Source organism: Sebastes umbrosus, chromosome 1 (assembly GCF_015220745.1).
Source record: "Sebastes umbrosus isolate fSebUmb1 chromosome 1, fSebUmb1.pri, whole genome shotgun sequence".
In the NCBI taxonomy this organism is placed as follows: Eukaryota; Metazoa; Chordata; class Actinopteri; order Perciformes; family Sebastidae; genus Sebastes; species Sebastes umbrosus.
This window is the reverse complement of record NC_051269.1, coordinates 5,569,318-5,593,878: the sequence shown is the minus strand read 5'-3', so window position 1 is coordinate 5,593,878 and position 24,561 is coordinate 5,569,318. Positions and strand designations below refer to the sequence as shown.

General features: G+C 41.5%; 1 protein-coding gene across 2 annotated transcripts in view; it reads left to right on the top strand.

Annotated features, from left to right (window-relative positions):
• fhit (fragile histidine triad diadenosine triphosphatase) overlaps positions 1-24,561 on the top strand; it is a 350,019-nt gene that overhangs the window by 331 nt on the left and 325,127 nt on the right. Inside the window, exons 1-2 of one of the 2 annotated variants that reach the window (XM_037774208.1) lie at positions 1,390-1,453; positions 15,727-15,812. The gene's annotated coding sequence lies outside the window, so the exon portion shown is untranslated. Of the gene's footprint in view, positions 1-1,389; positions 1,454-15,726; positions 15,813-24,561 lie in introns of those variants that run through there. The other variant, XM_037774213.1, reaches the window with a different exon arrangement.

The following is a 24,561-nucleotide window of genomic DNA, read 5'->3' as shown; positions in this document are numbered from 1 at the left end:
ACTGACATCTATGGTTACTGACTACTGACTATATACTATTTTTCAGGGTGTAGAGAAAATCAAGGAATCCCATATTTTAAAAAAAATATGTTTTTATATCAATATTTAGAATGATTCAAAAAGCTTGATGAAAATGGATTTAAATGTTTTAAGAATATTATAGAAATTTTAAAAAGCTAAATAAACATTTTTGTAATGTTGCGATAAAGACATTTAGTAAGAACAAGTGATGACAACTGTAAAAAATAAACACGTTACAGATTAAAATCTCAACCACTATGTGTAATTTTGTGAACCTGTTATTACATACTCTGATGTTTATAATTAAACACCCTTACATGCTCTTGTTTTCACATTACTGTTGAACTCGCCGTGGAACTGCATCACCTGTTGCTCATGCATTGGAGGCCAAAGGGATTAGTGTTGCTGCGCAGGGAAAAATAGTTTGAAATGGAAACATACAATTTGGCCTAGATATTGGCCATATACATGAGAGCATATTGTGTGAAAACATAGTTATGAATATTATATTCCATCTCTGCTAATAAATCCCCCGAAATGTTGCACACTGTTCCTTTAAATACTATGCTTTCAACAAAAGAGATGCGTTACAAAATGATTCAAAATTAAAACATCTCCTTTCTTTTGAAGATTTTAAAATTCTACCCTCCAGTCTGTGAATGCTACTTCACAGGTATTCTTTACCACTGTGTCAATTGTTGTGAATTTTTACATTCTCTTAAAGGGACTATTTGTAACTTTCAGAAATGCTTCTTAACAGCGACACCTGTGGCCGTGAAATCAACGAAAGTCAGCGTCGAGCTCGCGCTTGCTCGCTCTAAATAGACATGAACGAGCATCGCTCAAAACAGTGAGGCGACACACGTCAGCTAAAAGCACAATATCACTCTATATTTCAGCTGCTTGGCAGTAATGTTAGCTGACCAGACCAAGGTCTCTCCATGAACATGATTTAGATCTGATCTTAGTGTTGAGCGAGCTGAGAACGTGCGCGCTCTCTGAGTGAAGGCAGGCAGGCAGAGGAGGAGAGGCAGCGGCCACACGCGAACGTGCATATGCGAGCGCGCATGTGTGGCGACCCGCTACATTTATACGCTTAAAAAGTTACAAATAGTCCCTTTAATACATCCATGGCTCAAACTGTACATGTTCCTGTGCACAAACCTCTTTTAGAAAACAGATCGTGATCTAAACGTGGATGTGTGTTTAAATAAAGGATACAGTGTACAAAATTAATTTAAAAACAGTCATAATCTAAATTGTCCCAATTATTCCCATGTGCCATGAACGCAACATAAAGTTTGCCTTCCTCTAACTGGTGGTACTTGTAGTTTTTATAAAAGTGACACGGTCGTGTTTCCAGCTCTACAGCGCGCACTTAAAAACTACACTTCCCATAATGCAAGCGCACCAGTCTTCCTGTCATACGAAGGTGAGCGTCTAACGCATGTATTTGTTGTTTAAACGTGCTGTTAAAGAGTAGCAGCAGTGTTGGTGTTTCTCAGTGACTCTAGAAAGCCTCGTTTAACTCCCGGCTCTGATTTTACGGTAACCGTTAACGTTATCTCCGCTAACGTTACACGTGCTAGTGTGTGTACAGTAAGCCGAGACATCCGGAAGCTGTCAGTCCCTTTAAATGAGACAACCTGTCTCACTGTGTGATGCTGACTGACTGAGAACTCTTCAGTGGGGACTAAAGGGGTAAACAGCCCGGTGTCCCCGAGTCCACACTGGTCCTCTCAGCAGTGTATCTGTCAGCTCCGGTAAAGTAAACAGCAACTCTGCTCCTCCGGTCTGAACGAGTCTCACCGGCTAACGGTAGCCGGTGAGACTCGAGATGGGAATTCCGTCTCTTTTTAGTGATCCAGATCATTTGGCTCAGCTCACCAAGAAGAGCCGGCTCTTCGTTTTACCACTTCTGCCTTTTTTGTAATTCAGCCAAATTTAGCGCTGTTCTGACCTATGAATAGTGTGTGTGCACATATATCACTTAAATTATTCAATATAATTATACTAAACCTTATAATTTCCTGAATACCATCATTTTACATGCTGCTTTGTTTCCGACTGTCACTCATCTTGTCTGCTTTTTGCGGACCGCACTCCTCTCTCTCTCCTCCTCTTCTTCATGCTGTGTACCTGTAGACCGTCAGCGCGCCGCCCCTCCCTGCTTGATGGTATGATCCTTGTCTGTCATCACCTGATTGGTCATTAACACAACATTCAGTCACAGCCAGTGGTGCGGAGAAGATCGTCCTATTATTCTGCCTTGAATTAATTAAAGAAAAAAGAAAAAAAAAACGTCTCTCGGAGGGGAGACAGCTCATATCGTTCACTTAAAAGAGCCGGCTCTTTGAACCGGCTCGTTTGTGACCGACACATCACTAGGTGAGACTCGTTCTCATAGTGGAGAGTAGTTGTTTTTATTCGGCCAGATTTCAGCTAATGAAGTGTTATTTTCTGAGGCTAAATGGTCGCTAAATGTCAGCGCCTCTTCCTCATCGGGTTGCTTCTCAGCTGGTAGACTACTGAGCCAAATGTAAACACACTATAGTTTGGGTCTGTCTCTATGTGATTCACAAAGATTAGATCAGGATATTCATGAATGATTATGAGATATTTATATTTGCCTGTAAACAAAACAACTACAAGCTTCTCCACAATTTGTGTTTGGTGGGACACAGAGAGCTAGTTTCTAACCGGGCATTATTATATGGAGCAACCATAGACTGTATAAGAAGTGGACGTAGTCAACGTGACTTCACCCATTGCTTTATGGAGCTGCCACTTAAAGGACCCATATTATAAAAAAGTGAGATTTTCATGTTTTTTTATTATAAAGCAGGCTTAAGTGCTATATAAATACTGTGAAGGTATTGAAACACTCAATCCACAGAGAAATACACACAACCCGTATTCAGAAACTCTGCATTTGAAACAAGTTGTCAAGATATCTGTCCATTTGTGATGTCACAAATTTACATTATTTAGACCCTTTACACAGTTTTAAATGTAAACATTCTAAATGTGTCCCAGTTTATTTCCTGGTTGCAGTGTATGTGAATGTCATCAGCTGACAGGAAGTACACATGGACCCAAGCTGTGGCCTAGCAACTCAATTCTGTTGCAGTTCCGTCAAAATGCGCTAAAACGGAGCATTTAAGACAGAGGGTGAATACAGGCATATTCAAGCCGACAGTATGAGAAAAATAAAGTTTTTTTTTAACATTACAGCATGTAAACATGTTCCAGTAGAAACACAAAATACAAGTATGAACCTGAAAATGAGCAGGATATAGGACCTTTAATATGGTGTCCCAAAGAGTCTCGTAAGTATTCACAAACACATGTGATGTTATGTAACTTGTAAAACACAATGCACAAATAAATACAGATCTGATTTGTTTCAGTAAATCTGTGTCTGTGCCTCTAATATATATAACTCACATATCATCATTAGTACATCAACTTAGCATTTTTCAAAGGAAATATATTTGTGAATCTTCACTTACATGTGTGGATTCTTTTGAGACTCTTGTTACCGTGCTGTTACACACAAAATCCACAAATGCAGGGAGCGTCGTAAAATGTCATGTGACTTGTGTCTCGTAAAACACAACGCACAAATAAATGTAGAGTGATTTGTATCTGTGAAACTGTATCTCTGCCTCTAATTTACAACTCGTTTATCATCATTTGTAAATAAACACACGCTCTCTCCCTCTCAAACGCACGCTCGCTGACGTTACGGGCCGCTGTGATTGTAAAAAGGTGGCTGCATGGTGGAAACCTGCCTCGTCTCGTCGTCACCCCAACAACACATTAACTCTCTAGGAAACAAACACTGGCGGTGATCAAACACGGTTTTAATAATAATTCAAATTTGAAACGGTAATACGAACCGCTGCAAATTTTACCGTTGTTAATCGTGAAATCGGTGACTGTTCCATCTCTAATTGGAGAAGACTTGAAACTAGCGATTGAGACCATCAACTTATTTTTCAATATCTGGTTTGTTTTATTATTGGAGCAATACTAGCCTATATGATAGACTATACTTGATATGATACTCAGACTTTATTTCATGGCTGCCCAATTCCATCAAAGGGAAATATTCTAGATGTCTTGTCACTTATAAATCCACACCTCCTCCAGCCTGATGTATTTGGTATCTCTGGAAACGTTGTGATCTCCACTAGCATTTAGATCTATAAGCTACTGCGTAGGCTAATACATCACGGCTGTATAACTTTGCATCCTAATAATGGAGTGTGGTTATGACCAAAGAACCACATCCAAACCCTTGTAGAGACATTACCAGGACACAGTGTAAAGGCCAGCAGCTTCAGAAGTCTATTCTACTTCAGTCTTGTGTTTAGATCTCTCTTATCATGACATGCATCTCTAGTGCTCTACATAACCTATAGAGTGAGGGGCATTTTAAAAATCACTTTCTGGAAAAGGAGCTGGAATAATGCATGTTCCAGCAGGTTGAAAATAAGCCGTCCCATCACTTTTTGGACCATGAACATGAATTGTGTGCGTACCTGAACGTGATCATTTTGAAATTGAAGGCGATATGATTCGGCCCGTTGTGATTTACGCCGCCTGCTTTACTGGCAGCGTGACAGGACTCTATGCTGCACTTGATGGATAGTAAGGCCATTGCATTTCAATTATGCTTTGCTTTTTTTGGTGGTATGGAAAATCTTTTTATTTAATTATTATTTTTTTTGCCATCTAAAAACTTTATTTTGTGACACACTTCTAGGGCTTTCATGATAATGATTATTGGAAACATAATGGAAGTGTATGACCACCAGCAGCATGCCTTCAACACCTAATAAGTTGTGGATTTTAGAATGAGCAACAGTTTTCATGTCAATGGTTGCCAGCATGTCACAGCGTAGGCCTTTAGTCTTTAGTTTACAGGAAGATGTTTAGGACTGTGGTGAAAGTACAGCTTAGAGGACATAGAGGAGGTCTATCTCTTCCATATTGCCCATTAAAGGAAAATCACCAGAGTCCCAGAGGCAGAAAAGACCCACTTGAGTTACATCTGAGTCATGTTGTTTCATGTTTATTGAATTGGTGTAGAAATAAAAATGTCAAAGTGAGACATTGTAGTTTCAGGAGCAGTTGTGTTGGAGGGTTATAATAATAATCTAATATGGAGTACGGAAGCTGCCAAAATCAAAAAATAAATGACTCAATGAATAAATATATACTGTATGCCATTAAAAGTAGCAAAAATTAAAAAAAAATGTTATCATTAGATAATTGATAAAATGTGACATAAATTGATATTTCTGTTTAAATTAGCTTTTTTTTAATTTACTAACCTTTGTATTATTTGCCTTATTTATTTACTCTTCTGTTCAATTTCCACTTTTATTCACGTATTTATTTTTATGAATTTTTAATTAATTAATGAATTTTTGCATTTATTTTATATTTTTTAAATGTATGTATTTATTTGTGTTTAAGCATTTATTTATTTATGTATGATTTTCCCTTTCCAATTTATTTCCCCAAACTTATTTATCTCTGTATTCTTTTCTTCACAAATACATTTTTACATTTCTTCTTCATTATGAAAATGGGGGTCATGCTTTCAGTGTTAGCGGTCGAACTCAGAAAGAGCAGAGCAGGTATGAAGTAGGCTAGAGCTAAAATAAAAGCCTCTCGTCTACGAGATGGGTCTCTTGAGACAGCGGGGTTGATGAATCATGTTTCAGATGTCCAGCCTGTCTGTCCTCACAATCAGCAGCTGTCAGTTCTTTCTCTGCACAGACAGTTTGTGTTTATCTGTTTACCTTCACAAGTCGATGGTTAGTCGCTGCTCCGTGTGCACGAGACGCCGCGGGCTCGTTAACCCGGCAGAGAGGCCAGATCGCTATCAGGTGCGCCTGCCAAAGTGCGTCGGGAACGTGCCAAACCAAACGGACTTTTGGTAATTTTGTGGCCAGGCTCTCTTGGCGTACCTGTGGTGCATTTGGAATTATTAGAACTGTCCCCGTCATGACGCACTGACAGTTAGGGAAACACACCTGTTGATGTGCTGAATTTATTCATCTATAAAAGCTTTAAAATGATAAATTTGGCTGCTGAGACTAAAATAGAGACATTCTGGGGAATGTTTTTTACTTTACATCACCTTACACATCCATTTTTAATGTCTGAAGACGTTTGTTTGTGTCAAGACGACACGAGACACCCTGTTAACGCGTCCATTTTTAACGTCTTAGTGGGCGAGAGAGACTGAGTTGCCGCGCGAGAGATGTTGAATTGCTGTTCAGTGGATGAAAGTCGGTAAATATTTGCTCAAAGTTACCTACTGAAGCTTTAAGTGTCCTCCTGGTTAAACCCGGTTACATTGTGTTTACCAAGTAGCCTATCGCCTCAGAAATGTATTATTACATCTTATGTGTAAAAGAATCCACGTAGTCTTTATATTTTGTAATTTAGGTGTTGGCGTGTTATCTAGATGACTTTTGATTAACTGTAGAACTGTAGATACCGTTGGAATGTTTTGTGTCACCTTAATACAGTTTTTAATAGAGCAATCCATGTTATATGCTTTATATTATTAAACTCATCCAATTTAAGTATATTTCAACATCTCGCGCTCAGTGACTCGCACCTTCGCTCGCCTTTTTTCTGGCTTGGCGCCTTATAGCCCCTTTCACAGTCTGTTCCAGGCGGGACTGTCGAGCCGTTATTCCACCTCGCTGTTGAAAGGTACGGAGGCAGAATGGGGGGGGCAGAGCTCCTTCATGAGGATGGTTTTCTGCTCGTGGATACTGATCTGTGTGCTTATGTCACGTGCACACTCCTGGTTTTTATGTGCGCAGGTTTTGACACTAATTAAACGCCATATTGCAGTAACTGGAATAATTATGTATGGAACAATTATTTCACACCCTAAGAATCAGCAGTATATTAAAATCAGCATCATCTCTGTGAAGGTTCTCATTTGTCCAGGTCACTGGATGTCTCGTAGTTCTGAACTTTGAGGCTTAATCAATTTGAAACTGATTAATGAAAACAGACAAAGTCCAGTTGCTTTAAATTATCTGCTCCACTTGTGTCAAGGAAAATGTTCAAACGAAAAAGTTCTCATGCTTTACGAAGACTTTTTTTAAGTATTACACTATGCGCTGAATTTATTACATTTATCAACTTTCTTTTGTTGCTTAGTTTATAATGTAATAATGTTCTGCACAAAACTGCTATTACATTATGCGCTCATGGTTTTATTACATTATGTGCAGTTGTTACATTAAGACAACTACAGGTATGTTTCCCAAACTGTCAGTGCGTCATGACAGGGAGCGCGCTAATAATTCCAAGTGCATCACAGGTGCGCCAAGGGAGCCTGGCCACGACATTACCAAAAGTGCGTTTGGTTTGGCACGCTCCCGACGCACTTTGGCAGGTGCTCCTGACAGCGATCTGGCCGCACCACCGGGTTAACGAGCCCGCGGCGTCTCGTGCGCTCAGAGCAGCAACTAACCATCGACTTGTGAAGGTAAACAGATAAACACAAACTGTCTGTGCAGAGAAAGAACTGACAGCTGCTGATTGTGAGGACAGACAGGCTGGACATCTGAAACATGATTCATCAACCCCGCTGTCTCAAGAGACCCATCTCGTAGACAAGAGGCTTTTATTTTAGCTCTAGTCTACTTCCTACCTGCTCTGCTCTTTCTGAGTTCGACTGCTAACACTGAAAACATGACAGCAACTCCCCCATCATTTGCATAATGAAGAAGAAATGCATGAAGAAATGTAAAAATAAATGTATGAAGAAAAGAATACAGAGATAAATAAGTTTGGGGAAATAAATAAGGGGTGAAATGCTAAGGGGAAATCATGCATGAATAAATAAATGAATAAATTCTTAAACACATAAATAAATACATAAAATAAAAATAAATATAAAGTAAATAAAAAATAAGAGCAAAAATAAACAAATAAATGCAAAAAAATACATTAATACAAATAAATACAAAAATAGATCAATTTAAAAATTCTTAAAAATAAATACATAAATATATGTGGTAATTAAACAGAAGACTACATAAAAAAAGAAATTAAAACAGAAATATCAATTTGTGTCACATTATATCAATTACTTAATGACTTCATCTATTTTTAATATTTATTTTGCTACTTTTAATGGATATTTATTTATTTATCGAGTCATTTATTTTGGCAGGTTCCGTCCTCCATAAACTAAAACTAAAATGAAAATAACCAATGAAAAATATTGTTACTGAAACATACTTAACTGAAACTAAATAAAATCTTTATCCTCTAAAGGAACAGTGTGTAGGATCTGGCGGTATCTAGCAATGAGGTTGCACATTACAACTTCTCCCGTGTGCCGAGAGTGCTGCAGAGCTACGGTGGCCGACGTGAAAACGTGAATGGCCCTATATACCGTAGAGCCAGTTGTAAGAGTAGAGTGTAGAGTGTGTATACGTTGAAAGTGAGTGGTGAAGCAAGAGTGAGAGAGTGGCAGCGAAGTAAGGTTATCAACTCCGGCCCAAGTAGGAAAAGTAAACAGAGTTTGGTTTGTCCGTTCTGGGCTACTGTGGAAACATGGTGATGCAACATGGCGGACTCCGTGGAGAGGACCCGCTCCCTATGTAGATATAAACGGTTACTTTCACGTGATTATACACTACAGAAAACATGCTTCTTAATATTTAATTCCATTTCTGCCAATAGATCCCTCTAATTATACACACTGGTCCTTCAACAAAAACTGAAACTAAACTGAAACGATATTACCTGCTTAAAAAAAAACGATAAAAATGAACATAAATTAATTTCAGTTGTAGTGTTTTTTTTTTAGCTCTAATATAGCACTACTGAATAATACTATTAGTACTACTGGAATTTCCGTCATCTCGCGTGACATTGAACCACAAAAACTGAACAGACTTGAACTTCCAGGAGATGGCGCTATGACGCGAAGATTAAACATGAAATATTATGGCCGTTAGTTCTCCAACCATGTATTCTGTATGTATATAGCTACACACATCGGAGACGTTATAGCAGGTAACAGGTGTTTTCATTCATTCTGGCCGATTGCATTTGTGCTGAGATTAGGAGAATCAATGCTGGGCTGTATGTGAGGTCACTGATACCTACTGTACCTCTCTACCTATAGAGCCGACGTTGTGTGTGTAGTCTGGGTTAGTACTCTCATTGCTACTAGCTTTCTCACTGGAATTCCGTGTGTCATGTTAGCTAACCAGAGCTGACAGGCTAAGACAAGCAGTCTGAAAACGTTTTAAAAATGCAAGAACAAGGGCTGCATACACATTTACCTTTCATCAGCATGTTGAGTAGCTTGAGAGCCTAGAAAAGGCGTCTTCTGTGTGTGTGGGCCACATAACTAAAAATAGGGAGTTATGTGTGTGTGTGTGCTGAGCGAGCATCTGTCACTGGAATGAATGAGTGGCATTTTGAAACTCATAATTCTCATAATTAATACATTCATACCCCAACATACCATACATCCAGGGTGTCTTCTGTATGAAATGGCTGAATCCTCACTGTCCTGCGTTATTATAAACTAGCCTGATTATGGCTGAGCCGTACACTGCCTCACTCCCTCTTCCTCTCCTCAGGTCTCATGCATTAGCTCTGTGTTGATGACTGTGTAGTTGCTGTGGCTGCTTTGACATACAATATGTTGATGTATGCTTTTCTAAAATCAGGGTTTCCCTGTCATTGCAGCGCGTTTTTACGCCGCGTAAAAAGCTGCAAAAGCAGCAACGCTACAAAATAACGCCGATGAGAACGAATCATCTACAGTCATTCTGTTAGAATGCCGGGGAGGAACTGGTGGTTTAGTAATGCGCGATGATGAGCACTGATAAAAACGATGTTCAATTTTCTGAATCTGCTCTTTTGATTTACAGAACATGATTTTACAGGGCAAACACTGCAATGTTCAGATGTTATTTATAGTAGTAATAATGGTCCAAAATGATGTAAAATTGCAGTGTGTTTTCAGTTCATCAAAGTTAATTGTAACATTTTGGTCGCCTAAAAATGTCTTATTCAGCGTTTAGCTTAGCTTCGCCCTCTCGTGTGACTTCTGGTTGCAAAGAACCAAGATGGCAACGGCCAAAATATTGAACTCCAGGCTTCAAAACGGCAGTCCACAAACCAATGAGTGACTGTGTCCACTTCTTGTATACAGTCTATGTTCTACAGTAGTGGTGCCCAACCAGTGGATCGTGATCTACAAGTCAATCGTGGGTGCCTACAGGTTGATCACAAAATAATATTTAGATATGAGTGTAGGCGTATGTATCTGTATCACTATCACCCAACACAGAACTTTGTAGTGTCAGTGTCTCGCATTCAACCTGTCAGTCCGTGCATGTTTATTTTGTTGTCATATACTGCCATCGCTGAGTGGCTTAAGATCAGATGTCAATCGAATGCAAGTACCATGATGGAATGCAAGTATGACGACTCTTTATCGACAAAGACAGCCTGAACTTGAGCCGTGCTGACTAACGACAAGTGGATTAAGCTACAAATAAAGGTTGCTGGAACAGATAAGAAACAGAAGATCTACCATTTTCACACGGAATGGAAAGAGGAATTTTTTATTCATTATGTCAAACTCAAAATGTGTGTTGCTTTATATGCAAAGCCTGTATAGTGCTAGCAAAGAAGGGGAACCTAGAACAGCAACATTAAAACCATGTTTAAACCCACAAGAGGGATTTCCCAACCAAAAGTGAGCTCTGAAAAAAGTAAGCTTCAAGAACTGAAATCTCAACTAGCGACACAACAGTCCATGAAGCCCAACGCCGGGGGGAAAAGCAGCCGCCACGGCATCATATCGAGTGAATAACGTTCTTGTGAAACATAAAAAGCCATTTAATGATGGAGAGATGGTGAAGGAGGCATTTGTGGAGGCTGTGGATTCACTGGTTGCAGATTTTAAAAATAAAACTGAAATCATGCTGGCAGTTAAGGATATTCAGTTCTCCAGAAAAAGGAGTAACACGTCAATGTGTGGACAGAGCGGATAACATCGAGGCTCGACTAAAAAAAAGGACTTTGACTGTTGAGTGTTTTTCCCTTCAGTTTGATGAATCCACAGACGTGGCACGGTTGCATATTTACATTCGAATGGTGTTCGACAACAGTGCCAAAGAGAAGATACTGGACATTCTGCCACTGACAGGAGGGGGAAAAAAACTAAAAGTATAATTGAAATGATCAGCTCTGAAAAAGATGTAGCTCAACTCGATAGTTGCCGTCACATTGAGCTTGTTCAGAGCATTGCATCGGAGTTTGAAAGACTTTTCACAGACTTTGCATCGCTCGAGCTGGTCACCTCATATCGTGTTTCCCGTTTGGCACAGACATTGATGTGGATGACATTACCTCCAACGTAGGAACACCATTCCTGCTGGACACTACATACTGCAGTGGAGAAATAAATTCTCACCCTTCAGAATGGCGTTCGGATGAAAACTAGAGCATCCACTGACATAAAGGGTGAATTTTGGCACCTGCTCTTAGAGGAGAAGCATCCTAACATAAGAAGATGTGCCTTTTGCCTGTCAGCCCTATTTGCATCAACATACCTGTGTGAGTCTCACCACATGAAAACCCTAAAGGCCAAGTTCAGATCCACCGTGACAGATGGTCACCTATCTGCCTGCCTGAGAGTTGCCACTAGCTGCTACACCCCTGATTATGCAAGTATAATGGTCTCCTCCTCCCAATGCCAGATATCCCATTAAGTTAAATCACTGTGTGTCTGCTGTATAACAGTAGCTTTCTGCGGGACAGAGACTTAGATTTGGAAGTGGTAGATCTTATGTTGAAAAATGTAAAAGTAAATCCGAAGTGTAAAAATGATGGATGGTGCAATTTAATTTTGGCTGTCTCAAGATAACAACGCGCTAACAGAGCACCTGACCACACCTCATTTAAAGACCAACACACCCACGGGCGCACAGATGGGCGCAAGTACATCTGCTACTTACACAACGTGGGCGCTGGGCGTGAAAATGACAACTGCGTCTGTCTGAAACTGGTAACGACTGTTGCGCCGGGTGTAAGTTCGGGCCCTATATGTTGTTGGTCCATTGGCTTCTAACCCAACACTCGATGAATCCATTTCACAAATTATATAAATCAAAGACATCACAAATTCAATTTCACTGTTGGACATATATTAATGGTATGTGCAGTATTTCTCCTACTCTATCTGCAAGCAGCAGTGGCTGGGGTGTATGTGGAGGTGTGTGTGTGTGTGTGTGTGTGTGTGTGTCCAGACACAGTGGGGCTTAGCTAGCTGTCAGTAAACGCCTCCAAACTTTATGCTGATTGCTTGTTAGTTACCTCCGCCAAGGCCGAAGGCCTAGGAAGGAGGTTGTGTTTTCAACGGCGCTGTTTTGTTGGTTTGTTGGTTTGTTTGTTTGTCCGTTAGCAGGATTACTCCAAAAGTCCGGAATGGAATTTAATGACATTTTTTGAAGGGGTGGGGTGTGGCACAATGAACAATCCATTAGATTTTGGTGGCGATCCGGATCATGATCCGCGTGCAGGATTTTTTTTTAAGGATTCCAATCAGCCAGAACATTAAGACCTCTGGGTATAACACATGCGCAGTGTAACTGATGACACATGACCCTGCCTCTTTCCTTCAGAGAGAAAGACAGAGAGAGAGCGGGGGATGGGGCAGAACAACTGTAGATTCTGAGTTTTTTTCACATTAAACTCTGTGTAATTACAGTTGAGTTCGACCAAAGCACACTTGGTGATTGTTGGAAAGAGTAACGACGACGGTTTAGGTGAGTTTTGTTTTGTTTCTATCCAGTTTGAATGAAGTGTTTTACGATGCTCCGCTACGTACAGCTGATCTCAACATAAACAAAATTACACATGGATGATGGCGCAAGCTGAATGGAGAGGGGGGGGGGGGGCGTAGGTCTGCGCTCTCCGAGTGCCCTTCTAGTTAAACATGTGTTTATGTGAGCTGACTAACATTGTGTATGCTTGGATAAGTTAAGCAGGAAATGCGTGTTATGTGAATTACTACATCAACAGGACTTACCTGATGATTATGATGATGCAAAAAAGACAGAGGATAGACTATACAAGTGTAGCAGTGAAGGTCATATTAGGCTCGTTTGGAGATGAGCCAGGCCTGCGTAGAATCGATCACCGGCGATCGTTGCGCAATGTACGCCGGATAGATTTGTGTCCGACTTGTTCCCGTCTACCTCTGATGTCATGCACACGTGGGCAACAATAACCACACGAGATCGAGGCCGCCGCAGTTTTTAGAGCCAGGCGCCGCAGTTGTTCTCCACCGACTGCAAGACCCAGGGCATGATGGGAAACAGCTGGCTGACACCTGATCAAAGGGCTGATTGGCTCTTAGTTTTGACAGCAAACACCACGTCTTGTAAAAAGTCGCAACTTTCTGTGTAATTGTAATATTTAACGCTAGATTGTAGGATATTAGTTTCATGTTGTGCAGTGAAGGTTTCATCTATTAACAAACACATCTTGTGTGGTTGATAATAATGATTAAGTGCACATATTCACTATTTTAAAGGCAACGCCATCTTTTCTTGTAGTTTCTACCAGTGGTGATTTGCATTGATACATGTAAGCTCGATGGAGCCAGCGGTGTGTATTTACATAAAGCATTAACAGTGTGCGTCATTAGATCAATGACACTGTATCCCCTCAGATCCCACTGACCTGCTTTGCATCATAACTCCACATGGAGATTAGCGAAACAGGGATGCACAATGTAAGAGACCCCGTTTCAATTATGCACCATTTATTCATGCCACAACAATGCCTCGCACAGTTGATTTGGTTCCTTCTGCTTCATGTATAATGCAACAGGGTGCACGTTGATTCTCTCAAAGCGCTGTATTTTCCCAGCTCATCCGACATGCAGACATATTGTGTTAGTGCATTGTTGTGCGTCATTTCTGTCCTGACACGCATAAGTTATAGGCCCGATCCCAACGTCCACACTCATAGACTCACAGACTTTGAGGCGCGTTCACCGCAAAGTCCGTGAGGGGGTTCAGGGCTGTTCCACTGTCAGATTGTCGAGTCCTTGAGGGGCTCTCTCACGGATATCTTGAGCCCGTTATGAACACTTTCTGTAACGCCACATTTCTTCAGACTTTGCCTGATGGAATTACCCACAATTCATTGCGTTATGACGTTAAACAGAGGGTCTCCGCGGTTACCAGGATAAGCCCAGAGGCGTTAAAAGAAGAAAAAAAGACAGGTAAACAGAGAGGACGGCACATGGGTGTTCAGCCTGGCATATTTAAATTTACACAGAAACATTAACATTAAAGATTTAGGACGAAACATAAAAAACACATGAACTCAGAGGAATGCAAGCGTTAGACTAGATTACACACCTGGTTTATTCATCAACCAGTTCTTTTAATTTTTCTTAAAGCTGCAGTAGGCAGTATATATTTTTGGCATTTTTGGGCAAAAATTCCATAATAACCTTTCAGCATATTGTAATTCAAGTGTTCTGAGAGAAAACTAGACTTCTGCTCCTCCTCATGGCTCTGTTTTTAGGCTTTAGAAAATCTAGCCCGGGACGGGAAACTTTGACCAATCACAGATCATTTCAGAGAGAGAGCGCGTTCCTATTGGCTGTGACCGGAACTTGCCGTTCCTTCACCAGATTTCACAATGGCGGCGGTGTCACAAACGAGGCGAGAAATAGGCATTAACGTAACATAATATTGATTCATATTTGATCAGCGTTGCCTAGTTTGACCGTTTGGTCGGAGTTTGCGAGTGATTGACAGCCGGCTCTCATAGACAGCAGATGGACAGCAGACCTCAGATCAGCTCTTACTGCTTGTTTTTCTCCGGTCTGTGAAATCTTGCAGATGCCGTTAGGAGCACCGGAGGACACAGAGGAACATGATTTTTTTCAGGTTACCTGTTTCATGTACTACTGTCACGATATAGCAACCGTTTTATAAAAATAACTTTTTTTAATCATATTTGCTTCAATCTCGCCTACTTCAGCTTTAATTGTAATTTTTGTTAATTTTTTAACACTATACGATGGGGAAAAAGTTGAATCAAACACTACTAGGGACTTTTACTGTGGAAAATCTCTAAATTGACACAGTAAAAATGTTTGACTTTCAGCATGCAGGCAATTATATCGAGTCAGACAATTATTTTTTTTTCCACCCCTAATATCTGTAATTGTAGGTAGTGTTTGGCTCTTTGTTGAATGCCATAAAAGTAAATGAACTCACATTTAAACCTCGCCTACATGTTGCCAGGGTCCTTCTGGCTGTTTCTCCAGTTCTTGATACTGTATGGAAATCAAGGCAGGAGAAAGTTGGAGAGCGGTTACTTTGGGGCAAACATTCCTCAGTTGTAATTCAGTGTGTGTGTGTGTAATTCAGCTGTCGGTGTGTGTGTGTGTGTGTGTGTGTGTCTATGTTCATGCATACTGCTAGAGGTCAGAGTAGCTGCCAAATGATTTTCACTGCGAGGTCGTAAGGTCAACGTCGAGGTGTGGAGAACGGGGGCGCTGCCGGACCTCAGGCTGAATATCAATGCTCCACCTCTCCCCCTGGGTGGGTCAAGCATTTACATCAAAAATCACAACCATCCTGCTTTCTTCTCCCGCAGGCAAAGAGAGCCGAGCAGCTGGTTCTTTCTTTCTCACCCACGAACACGAGCGGTCCACTGCAGCACTGAGGAGTTATCCTTTGCAGGTAAAGATTACACAGCTACTGTAAGAACACTGGCTATCGGATCTGAACCAAAACGTACATGATTTGTGGTTGTACTGTAGCGATTTTGAATGTTTTAGCCAACTAATTATGGGTTACACTAGACAGTACAGTGCCCCAACACTGTTTAGAAAGATTTTCTAGCTTCATGGCTGTCATTGCTTTCTGCTCATTTCAGCGAAAGCAAGTTTAATTTTGAAATGGAACTTCTGAAACCAGTGGTTTGAAGGATAAAACATTCTTAAATGCATCAACGAGAACTGCTGCATTACTACTCGACAATAACACGACTTTGTCAAAATGAACATTAAAAATCACTTTTAAAAATGACATTAATGTGAAGTGTATCCAATTTGCCATTAAAACATACAAACCAAGCAGCATGGTCCTTTTAAGTATTGAGTATTCATCCTCAGTAATAAATGAATGCAAATCAGCTGTGTTGCAAACAAACCCTTGTTAGCTGCGTGCAAGCAAATGGCTCATTCATCAGTATTTGCGAGCTCATGGTGCTTTAGACTCAAGCCCCACCAATGCACTGAGCCACTAATTCTGCCTCCATTAATTTTGGAATGGTAAAGTGGGCAATCTGCTGCACTGAGCTTTGCAGTTTCTGGGAATCGGGTGACATAGATATGTCCTGGGCTGGTACCGCTAAGTGATTATCAATAATAGTAGTCGGTAATTATCAATTTATGTTGTTATGTTGATAAATTAAAAAGAAAAATCAATCATTAATAAAAGCTGCGTATTACAGTCAAATATCTAAACGCTCCACTAACAGCCCGGACACACCAGGAACGTCAGGAGCGCGTGGTGGCTGCGTGATTCGTTCACACCAGCTGCATTTCAGCTGCGTCTCTGCTGCATTTCTGCTGCTGTCAGCCCTTTCTTTCTACAAAGAGTTTGCCTTTTAATGGCCATTTAATTCATTATAAATATCATTTATATTTATTTTAGACAGAGAAAGGTTAGGAAACGTATGGTAATTAGTAAATAATAGTAATAATCCACAATTAAAACTCTGTACTATATTCATTCATGTTCTAGAACACTGTCCAGCACATATTTCAGAATAAAAGCCTCGTGTTAACAAATGAAGGAATTCTGTCCACAGCGAAAACGCTTGAGGGCTTTCATTTTGAAATGAAAGCAGGAAGTGTTGATTTAAAAATACGTCTTTACTTTTTTTTTACATCTCCGTAACATATCTTACAGATAGACATCGAAACTGTAGTAATGTAGCTGATATGATGTTAATATACAGTCAATAGATCACTTTCACTGTCTGTTGCTGCTGTGAGGCGCGCGGCACGTGTCAAAAATATGCAGACCTCTATTCTCTAGAAGAGACGCAGCTGTGACGCTCGTGAGACGCTCGTGAGACGCTCGTGAGACGCTCGTGAGACGCTCATCTCACGTGGGCAGTGTGGCTGCTCTAACCTGTTAACACGGACACAGAAATAAAAAACAACAGGTAACGCAGCCGCCACACGTTCTTGACGTTCCTGGTGTGTCCGGGCCGTAAGGGTGTATTCACACCTGCCTTGTTTAGTTCATTTGAATTGAACCCTGGAGCGTTTACCCTCTCGGTGCGGTTCGTTTGGGCAGGTGTGAACACAGCAATTGCACTCGGGTGCGCACCAAAACAAGGGAACCGAGACTTCCTTGAAGGGTCTCGGTTCGGTTCCAAAAGAACTGCGGTACGGTTTGGTACGCTTCATTTGTGGTGAGAACATGATACGACCTCGATCCGGTCCAACTGGAGAAAGCATTGTGCCTTTTTGGATTAAACCAGCTCCGGTAGCAAGCTGCGCTGTGCAACAACAACAACAACAACATTATTACAAAAGAGCCTACCCTTGCTCTCGCTATTCACATCAGTACTAAACAGGTGTAACGCCAGGCTGTGTTGAAGACCACAGGCACACCTGATTGATCTTTGAAAATAGTTTTGGCCGATGAGCATGTCACAGTTTAGGAGGGTTAATGCACGCCTCCTCCTCCGTCCTCCGTACGTCTTGATATGCGCCTTCGGCGACTCCAGTGCATCAACACATTGTTTTCCAGTCACCTCATTTTCAAACTGTATCATTTGCCTTGAGTGAAAAATTGCTACGAGGTAAAAAAAAAAGATGACCAGGGCCAAGATCAAGCGGCGTAGTTGTCCCTCCATTGTTGTGTTCTGGAAGTCTGCTCTTCTTTTGGTTACTTCCGGGAGTTTTCCCGCATGGACATTTTGACCAATTGTGAGAGCAGTTTTTTTTGCGCATCAAAATTTTGGTCCGCTTTTAAATGCTGCCGTGTGAACACAAATACAAACCGATTTGGTCCCTGATTCGGCCCAAAGCAAACGGACTACAGGTGTGAAAACGCCCTAACTGGTTTAAATAAAACCAAAGGCGTCATTTTAGTTCGTTAGTGTATTTTGTTCAGACTTGTGGACAAGCATATGATGCCCGCACTTATAGTGAGGTTTCAGTGTTTGAGCTTTGTCTTAATTTTGAACAAACCGCAGGTGACGATCGATGGCATGTAAATAAGACGGCTTTGGAGTTATTGCAAATTCAATTTTGTCACCTTTGACAGTCCTGTGCAAGCAGTTTCCCCCTGCTCCCAGTCTTTGTGATAAGTTAGGCCAGGGGTGCCCAAACCTGTATTGTATTGTTAAGATGCAAACTGGTACTAAGATCCCAAGTACCCTTAAAGGTCCCATATCATGCTCATTTTCAGGTTCATATTTGTATTTTGGGTTTTTCCTAGAACTTGTTTACATACTTTAATGTTTAAAAAAAACCCTTTATTTTCCTCCTGCTGTCTGCTTGAATATACCTGCATTTATCCTCTGTCTGAAACGCTCCGTTTTAGTACATATCAATGGAATTGCAACAGAATTGCAACAGAATTGCGTTGCTTGGCAACAGCTTGGGTCCATGGTTACATCCTGTCAGCTGATGTCACTCACATCCACTGCAACAGGAAATAAACTGAGACCCATTTAGAATGTTTACGTTTAAAACTTTGAAATGGTCTAAATATTGTAGATCACAGATGTACAGATGTACATCACAAATGGAAAGAAATCCTGACGGCTTGTTTCAAAAGCTAAGGTTCCGAATACGGGCTGTGTGTATTTCTCTTTGGATTAAGCATTTCGATACTTTCATAGTATTTAATTATCACTTCAACCTGCTTTATGATGTAAAAGCCATGAAAATGTAATTTTTTACAATATGGGACCTTTAATTGAAATGCCTTTTGTCCGTGTGCCATTGTCTCCGCCTCTCAATTTTTTTCTTACCACACTTGCGCCAAACTGACTTCCTACGCAGAGTGTCACTCTGCCTGCTGTGCTCAGTTCATGAAAAATGATTGATAATTGGGGATCCTACATATAATATAACAGCATAAACAATAATGTATATTATTACATATATATATATATAAACATAGAAACATCTGGTGGGCCAGCTTTGGCCCGCAAGCCCCACTTTGGGCAGCCCTGAGCTAGGCTAACCACATCTTGAACATACAGAGATAAAACTGATATGACTTTGAGTAACAAAAGTAAAATTCATGTTTTCCAAAATGCCGTACTTCTTTAAGTTTGGCCCAACCTGAGCAACTTGTCGTTTCCATTTAAATTCAATGCAGCATGTTTGTAGTGGGCGTGACCAATACCCAGCAGAAATCAATTGCCCGCTGGGGGCCTGTAATCTACCCAGGTTGGGACCTTGTGTCCTTTGGTCCCTTTACAATTGGGCCATTTTTAGTTAGTGGTGGGGAGACTCGCACCAAGCTGAGCCATGAGCAACTGCAAACCACTGAAGCCATGCTGGCACAGTGTGTGTTTGCCACTGTAAAGCACAGCAAGGTATGTTGTTTACCTTGCTGACAGCCTCTCTTCATCTAACATCTCATTGTGGCTGTTTCTGCTCATAGAAACGTATCACAGGTAACAAAGCTCTGCTTACTCAGTGATGAAACTTCAACTTTATTACAACCTTCATATACATACAGGTACATGGAAATAGACCTCTGCATTTAACTATTATAATCCATCCTAAGCATTAGGAGCAGTGGGCTGCCAGGGAGCAACTTGGGGTTCAATGTTTCGCTCAAGGACACTTGGACATGTGGAGCCGGGGATGGAACCGCTAACCTTGTGGTTGAAGGACAACCCGCTGAAATAACCACATGGAAAAAGCCTATTTTTGTATGCTCCTTTGTGAACTGAATACTTGAAAAGTAGCATTTTCTCATTGAATTAATAACTTTAGTACAAAAATGAACATAAGTTTCAAGTGAATTTATAGAGAAAAAAAAAGAATAAATATTTCCATCTATGCACTGACTACGTTTACATGTATGCACACAAAAACAGAGTAATCACATTATAACAATAGTTTGATTGAACTACAATAGGACTATTCCCATAAGCAGAATTCTTGGATATTCTGAGAAATTTCAGTTTGTTTGTGCATGTCGTAACCTCTTGGATCATTCAAATGCATTAATAATAAGTAAGTAGTGCAATAAGTAAGATCTTTTTGAATATACAATAACGTGCTTATTTTTGATGCCCTTCAGCTGAGTCTATCCTGTTAGTGTTGCTGCGGCGGCTCACGTCTCTTGGCGGCAGCTTAGTGTACGTCAATGTCAGCGCTTGCTGAACGGGGAAGAAAAAAGACACTAGAGTTGCCTGTCTGCAGATACCAGCGGAGGATCGCCATTTATCCTCACTCAGTAGCTAGTGCCATTAATCCATCTGAAAACCAAGGCCCTCCCTCGCTCTCAGACACATTAAAAGCCCATGTCAAATTTGTGCCAATGGAAGAAGTAGTTTGTCCTTTATGCATTGAGACAAAAAGTAAGGTTGTGGTGCCTAATATCCTCAGGAATTATGTCCAAATTGGACAGTATCTGCACCTCGTGATTTACGTCCAATGCCGACTTTAAGTCCCAAAATAGGAAGTTGTGTGGCCTTCATGAAGTGAGGCTAAGAGATGGCCGAAGAGCTATGGAAACCTTCCCCCCCCCCACAGATTTCAGATGTTGAATTCGGAGGGCCGCCCCCAACAAATTTCTGTAACCTTCCAAAACTGATGATCTTACTCTCACACCCACTTCACGCCATGATGAACTAGCTGTACGGCGGGGAGAAAGGAGCCACGGTGTGAACTTCTCTTGCTGGTTCCCTTTTTTGTTTGTTACGCAACTATTTGTCTCACTTTTTACATGTACAATTGAGTGAAAGAAAATGTCTTCCAAGAGAGACTGTCTGAAAATGTGTGCCGTTATCCCCATATTTAAATGATATTGAATCTCCGTCAGCCACTATTAATACCACCTCACTTCCTCGGGTCTTTGTTGGTTAGTCTTTAGTCATGCGTGGAGTTTTGTTTGCCAGTTGTCTGTTTGCTGTTGCCTGCCTACATTTTGGATTCTCCGTGTTGTAAGCCTTGTGTTTATTAAATCTTTTACTGATCCGGTCAGCCTGCTATTGTCTGCGTTTGCGCCCACCCTGCTTGTTCTGCTCTCCAAATCCTGACGGTACAAACCGACCACCCATGGACACAGCAGTATTGTTTGAGGAGGAACTTTATGACTTGTCATACTCCCTCATTTGTTTGCATGGAAAGTGGAAGAGAGCCACTAGTAAGGAGTACACGGAGACTGCTTTTAGGTTGGCATGCAGGGAAGTGTCGTCTGTGCCATGACTGAGGAGCTCCTTACCTGGATGGATTAAGAATGTTTAAAACACCTCTGATTCCCAGCCTGCTAGCCCTCGTCCTACACTCCTATCAGCCTATAGCTCAGTGTCCCTGACGACTTCAAGCCAGTTCCTGTGTTGGGGGTCCCAGCCAACTTCAAGCCAGTTCTTGTGTCGGGGTCCCAGCCGACTTCAAGCCAGTTCCTGTGTTGGGGGTCCCAGCCAACTTCAAGCCAGTTCTTGTGTCGGGTTCCCAGCCGACTTCAAGCCAGTTCTTGTGTCAGGGTCCCAGCCGACTTCAAGCCAGTTCCTGTGTCGGGGTCCCAGCCGACTTCAAGCCAGTTCTTGTGTCGGGGTCCCCTTCCGGCTTCAAGCCAGTTCCTGTGTTGGGGGTCCCAGCCAACTTCAAGCCAGTTCTTGTGTCGGGGTCCCAGCCGATTTCAACCCAGTTCTTGTGTCGGGGTCCCAGCCGACTTCAAGCCAGTTCCTGTGTTGGGGGTCCCAGCCAACTTCATGCCAGTTCTTGTGTCGGGGTCCCAGCCGACTTCAAGCCAGTTCCTGTGTCGGGGTCCCAGCCAACTTCAAGCCAGTTCTTGTGTCGGGGTCCCAGCCGACTTCAACCCAGTTCTTGTGTCGGGGTCCCAGCCGACTTCAAGCCAGTTCCTGTGTCGGGGGTCCCAGCCAACTTCAAGCCAGTTCTTGTGTCGGGGTCCCAGCCGATTTCAAGCCAATTCCTGTGTCGGTGTCTCAGCCGACCTCAAGCCAATTCCTGTGTCGGGGGTCCCAGCCAACTTCAAGCCAGTTTTCTGAGTTGGGGGTCCGGCCGACACCTGCTCCAGTGTTCAGTCGGTGGTCCGGCCGACCCCTGTTCCTCATGTCCAGTCGGCGGTCTGGCTGACACCTGTTCCCCGTGTTCAGACGGCGGTCCGGCAAACACCTGCTCCCCATGTCCAGTCAGCGGTCCGGCTGACACCTGTTCCTCATGTCCAGTCGGCGGTCCAGACCAACAAGTCCCTGTCCGGCTGCAGCAGCCCCAAGTCTGAAGTCCCAATCTGCCCTCCCTGGCCTCAAGACTCCGTCGCCAAGATCGAGTGTAGTTCTGTCACCGTGGCTGTCTTCCAGAGAGGATCTGCTTCTGCCCTGCCACCAGGCGGTCCGCCTGAGTTTTCCTGCTCCGCCCCTGTTCGGCTCCCAGGCCGGGTGCCCCTTGTTAAATCTTTACTGAACCAGTCAGCCTGCTGTTGTCTGCGTTTTTGTCCTCCCTGCTTGTTCTGCTCTCCAAATCGTGACAATATTGGGTTTAAATTAAATTATTATTTTGACCCGATGATGGCGCTAGATGAAAAGTCAGAGGATCACCAAAGTTATTACAGTTCATCCTGAGAGGAACGTGAATGTCTCTACAAAATTTGACATTTAACAAATATTATGGCAGTCACATCTAGTTAAGACATTTCACTAAAAACACAAAAGAGAACGTCATGGTGATGTTAATGGAAAAGTCAGGGGGATTCATTATCTGGGGACCATAAATGTCTCTACACAATTTTATGCTGATCTGTTGTGTAGATCTTAATAATCATAGTACTAAAGTAAACATAAGTGAAAATATTGACCTGCTGATGTTACTAGAGGAAAAGTCAGGAGATCACCAAAGTCAGTAGGATTCTCAGAACTATGAATGACCATAAAAAATGTCATCTTAATCCATCAGTACTTGGCATAAGTCTGGACCAACGTGGTGGACCGAGTGACCGACATTGCCATCTTCAGAGCCATGCTACTAGGAATGGCTAAAGATAAAAGGGAAGGTGCTATATATATATATATTTTTCTCAATTTTTTCATAAAAGACATAAAGGGAAACTTCTAAGAAGGGGATGGGCGATATATTGAATATACTCAATGTATTGAGTATATTCAATATATATTAAATTGCGAACATCAGGTAAAAGTACTGTCACTTTTTTATTGTCATTTTTTTTAAGGCCACTGGCACGAGACTCACTTTAGCGTTTGGCTTCTCCTGCGGTTGTCTCCCTCTCATAGACACACTCTCCTGGGCGAGTGTGTGTGTTGTATGAGCATGGAAGTGAGTACGGGGTGTGTGTTTTTGTATCTGGAGGGAAGCAGGGAACAGGGAGAGAGTCTGGAGAGAACGAAAGAAGTGAAGCAAGATTTTTACGTGTTGAGGTCGGAAAAGGGGATGAGAGATGCCAGCCTCCACTTCAAAAAAGACAGTCAAACAGCGGCACCTGTATGTATATATACTAGGCATACTAGGCATACGCAATACGGAAAGAGCCTTAAGAACTGGCTTCAAAATAAAAGCGACCAAGAAGAATGAAATTGATCTTCCGGTGAATGTGATTGGCAATTTCACATAAATTCAATAAGTCAGTCAGTTAGTCAATAATAAATAAAGAAAACAAAACAAAATGAATAAATATTTAATAATGAATAAAATGAATGATAATTTAAAAAAATACCCCCTGCAAACTGTATTTCAGAGAAAATTTGAATTGTTAGTCAAACTTAATAAGAATAAATTTCCAAAGATCAATAAGGCGAAGCGTTAAATCAAACAGTTATGTTATTTTAGAGAAAATGTGAAAATATCAGATATACATCGTACATCGCAATATAGCCTAAAAATATTGAAATGTTATTTATAAGCCATATCGCCCAGCCCAACTTCCAAGTGTAGACATGATGGCATCACACTTGTGATTCAATTCAATTCAATTACAATTTAAACCAAATACATTTTAACCAGTTAGAGAAAATGTTCTCCAGCAAGTGTCTGGAACATCATAATGTATAACTTGCGTTATGATTCAATGTCATATACTGTATATTGATGTAGGACCTTAGATTGTTTGGTTTTCTGTGCCCTCAGTTTGGATTAGAGTGGGTATATTTGCTCAAGAGATTTGTGCTTTGTCTCATAGTGGCACTTCACGTTGCCTTGCCGCTTTTAATAATTGCCATGATCTCGGAACACATGAGACATACCGG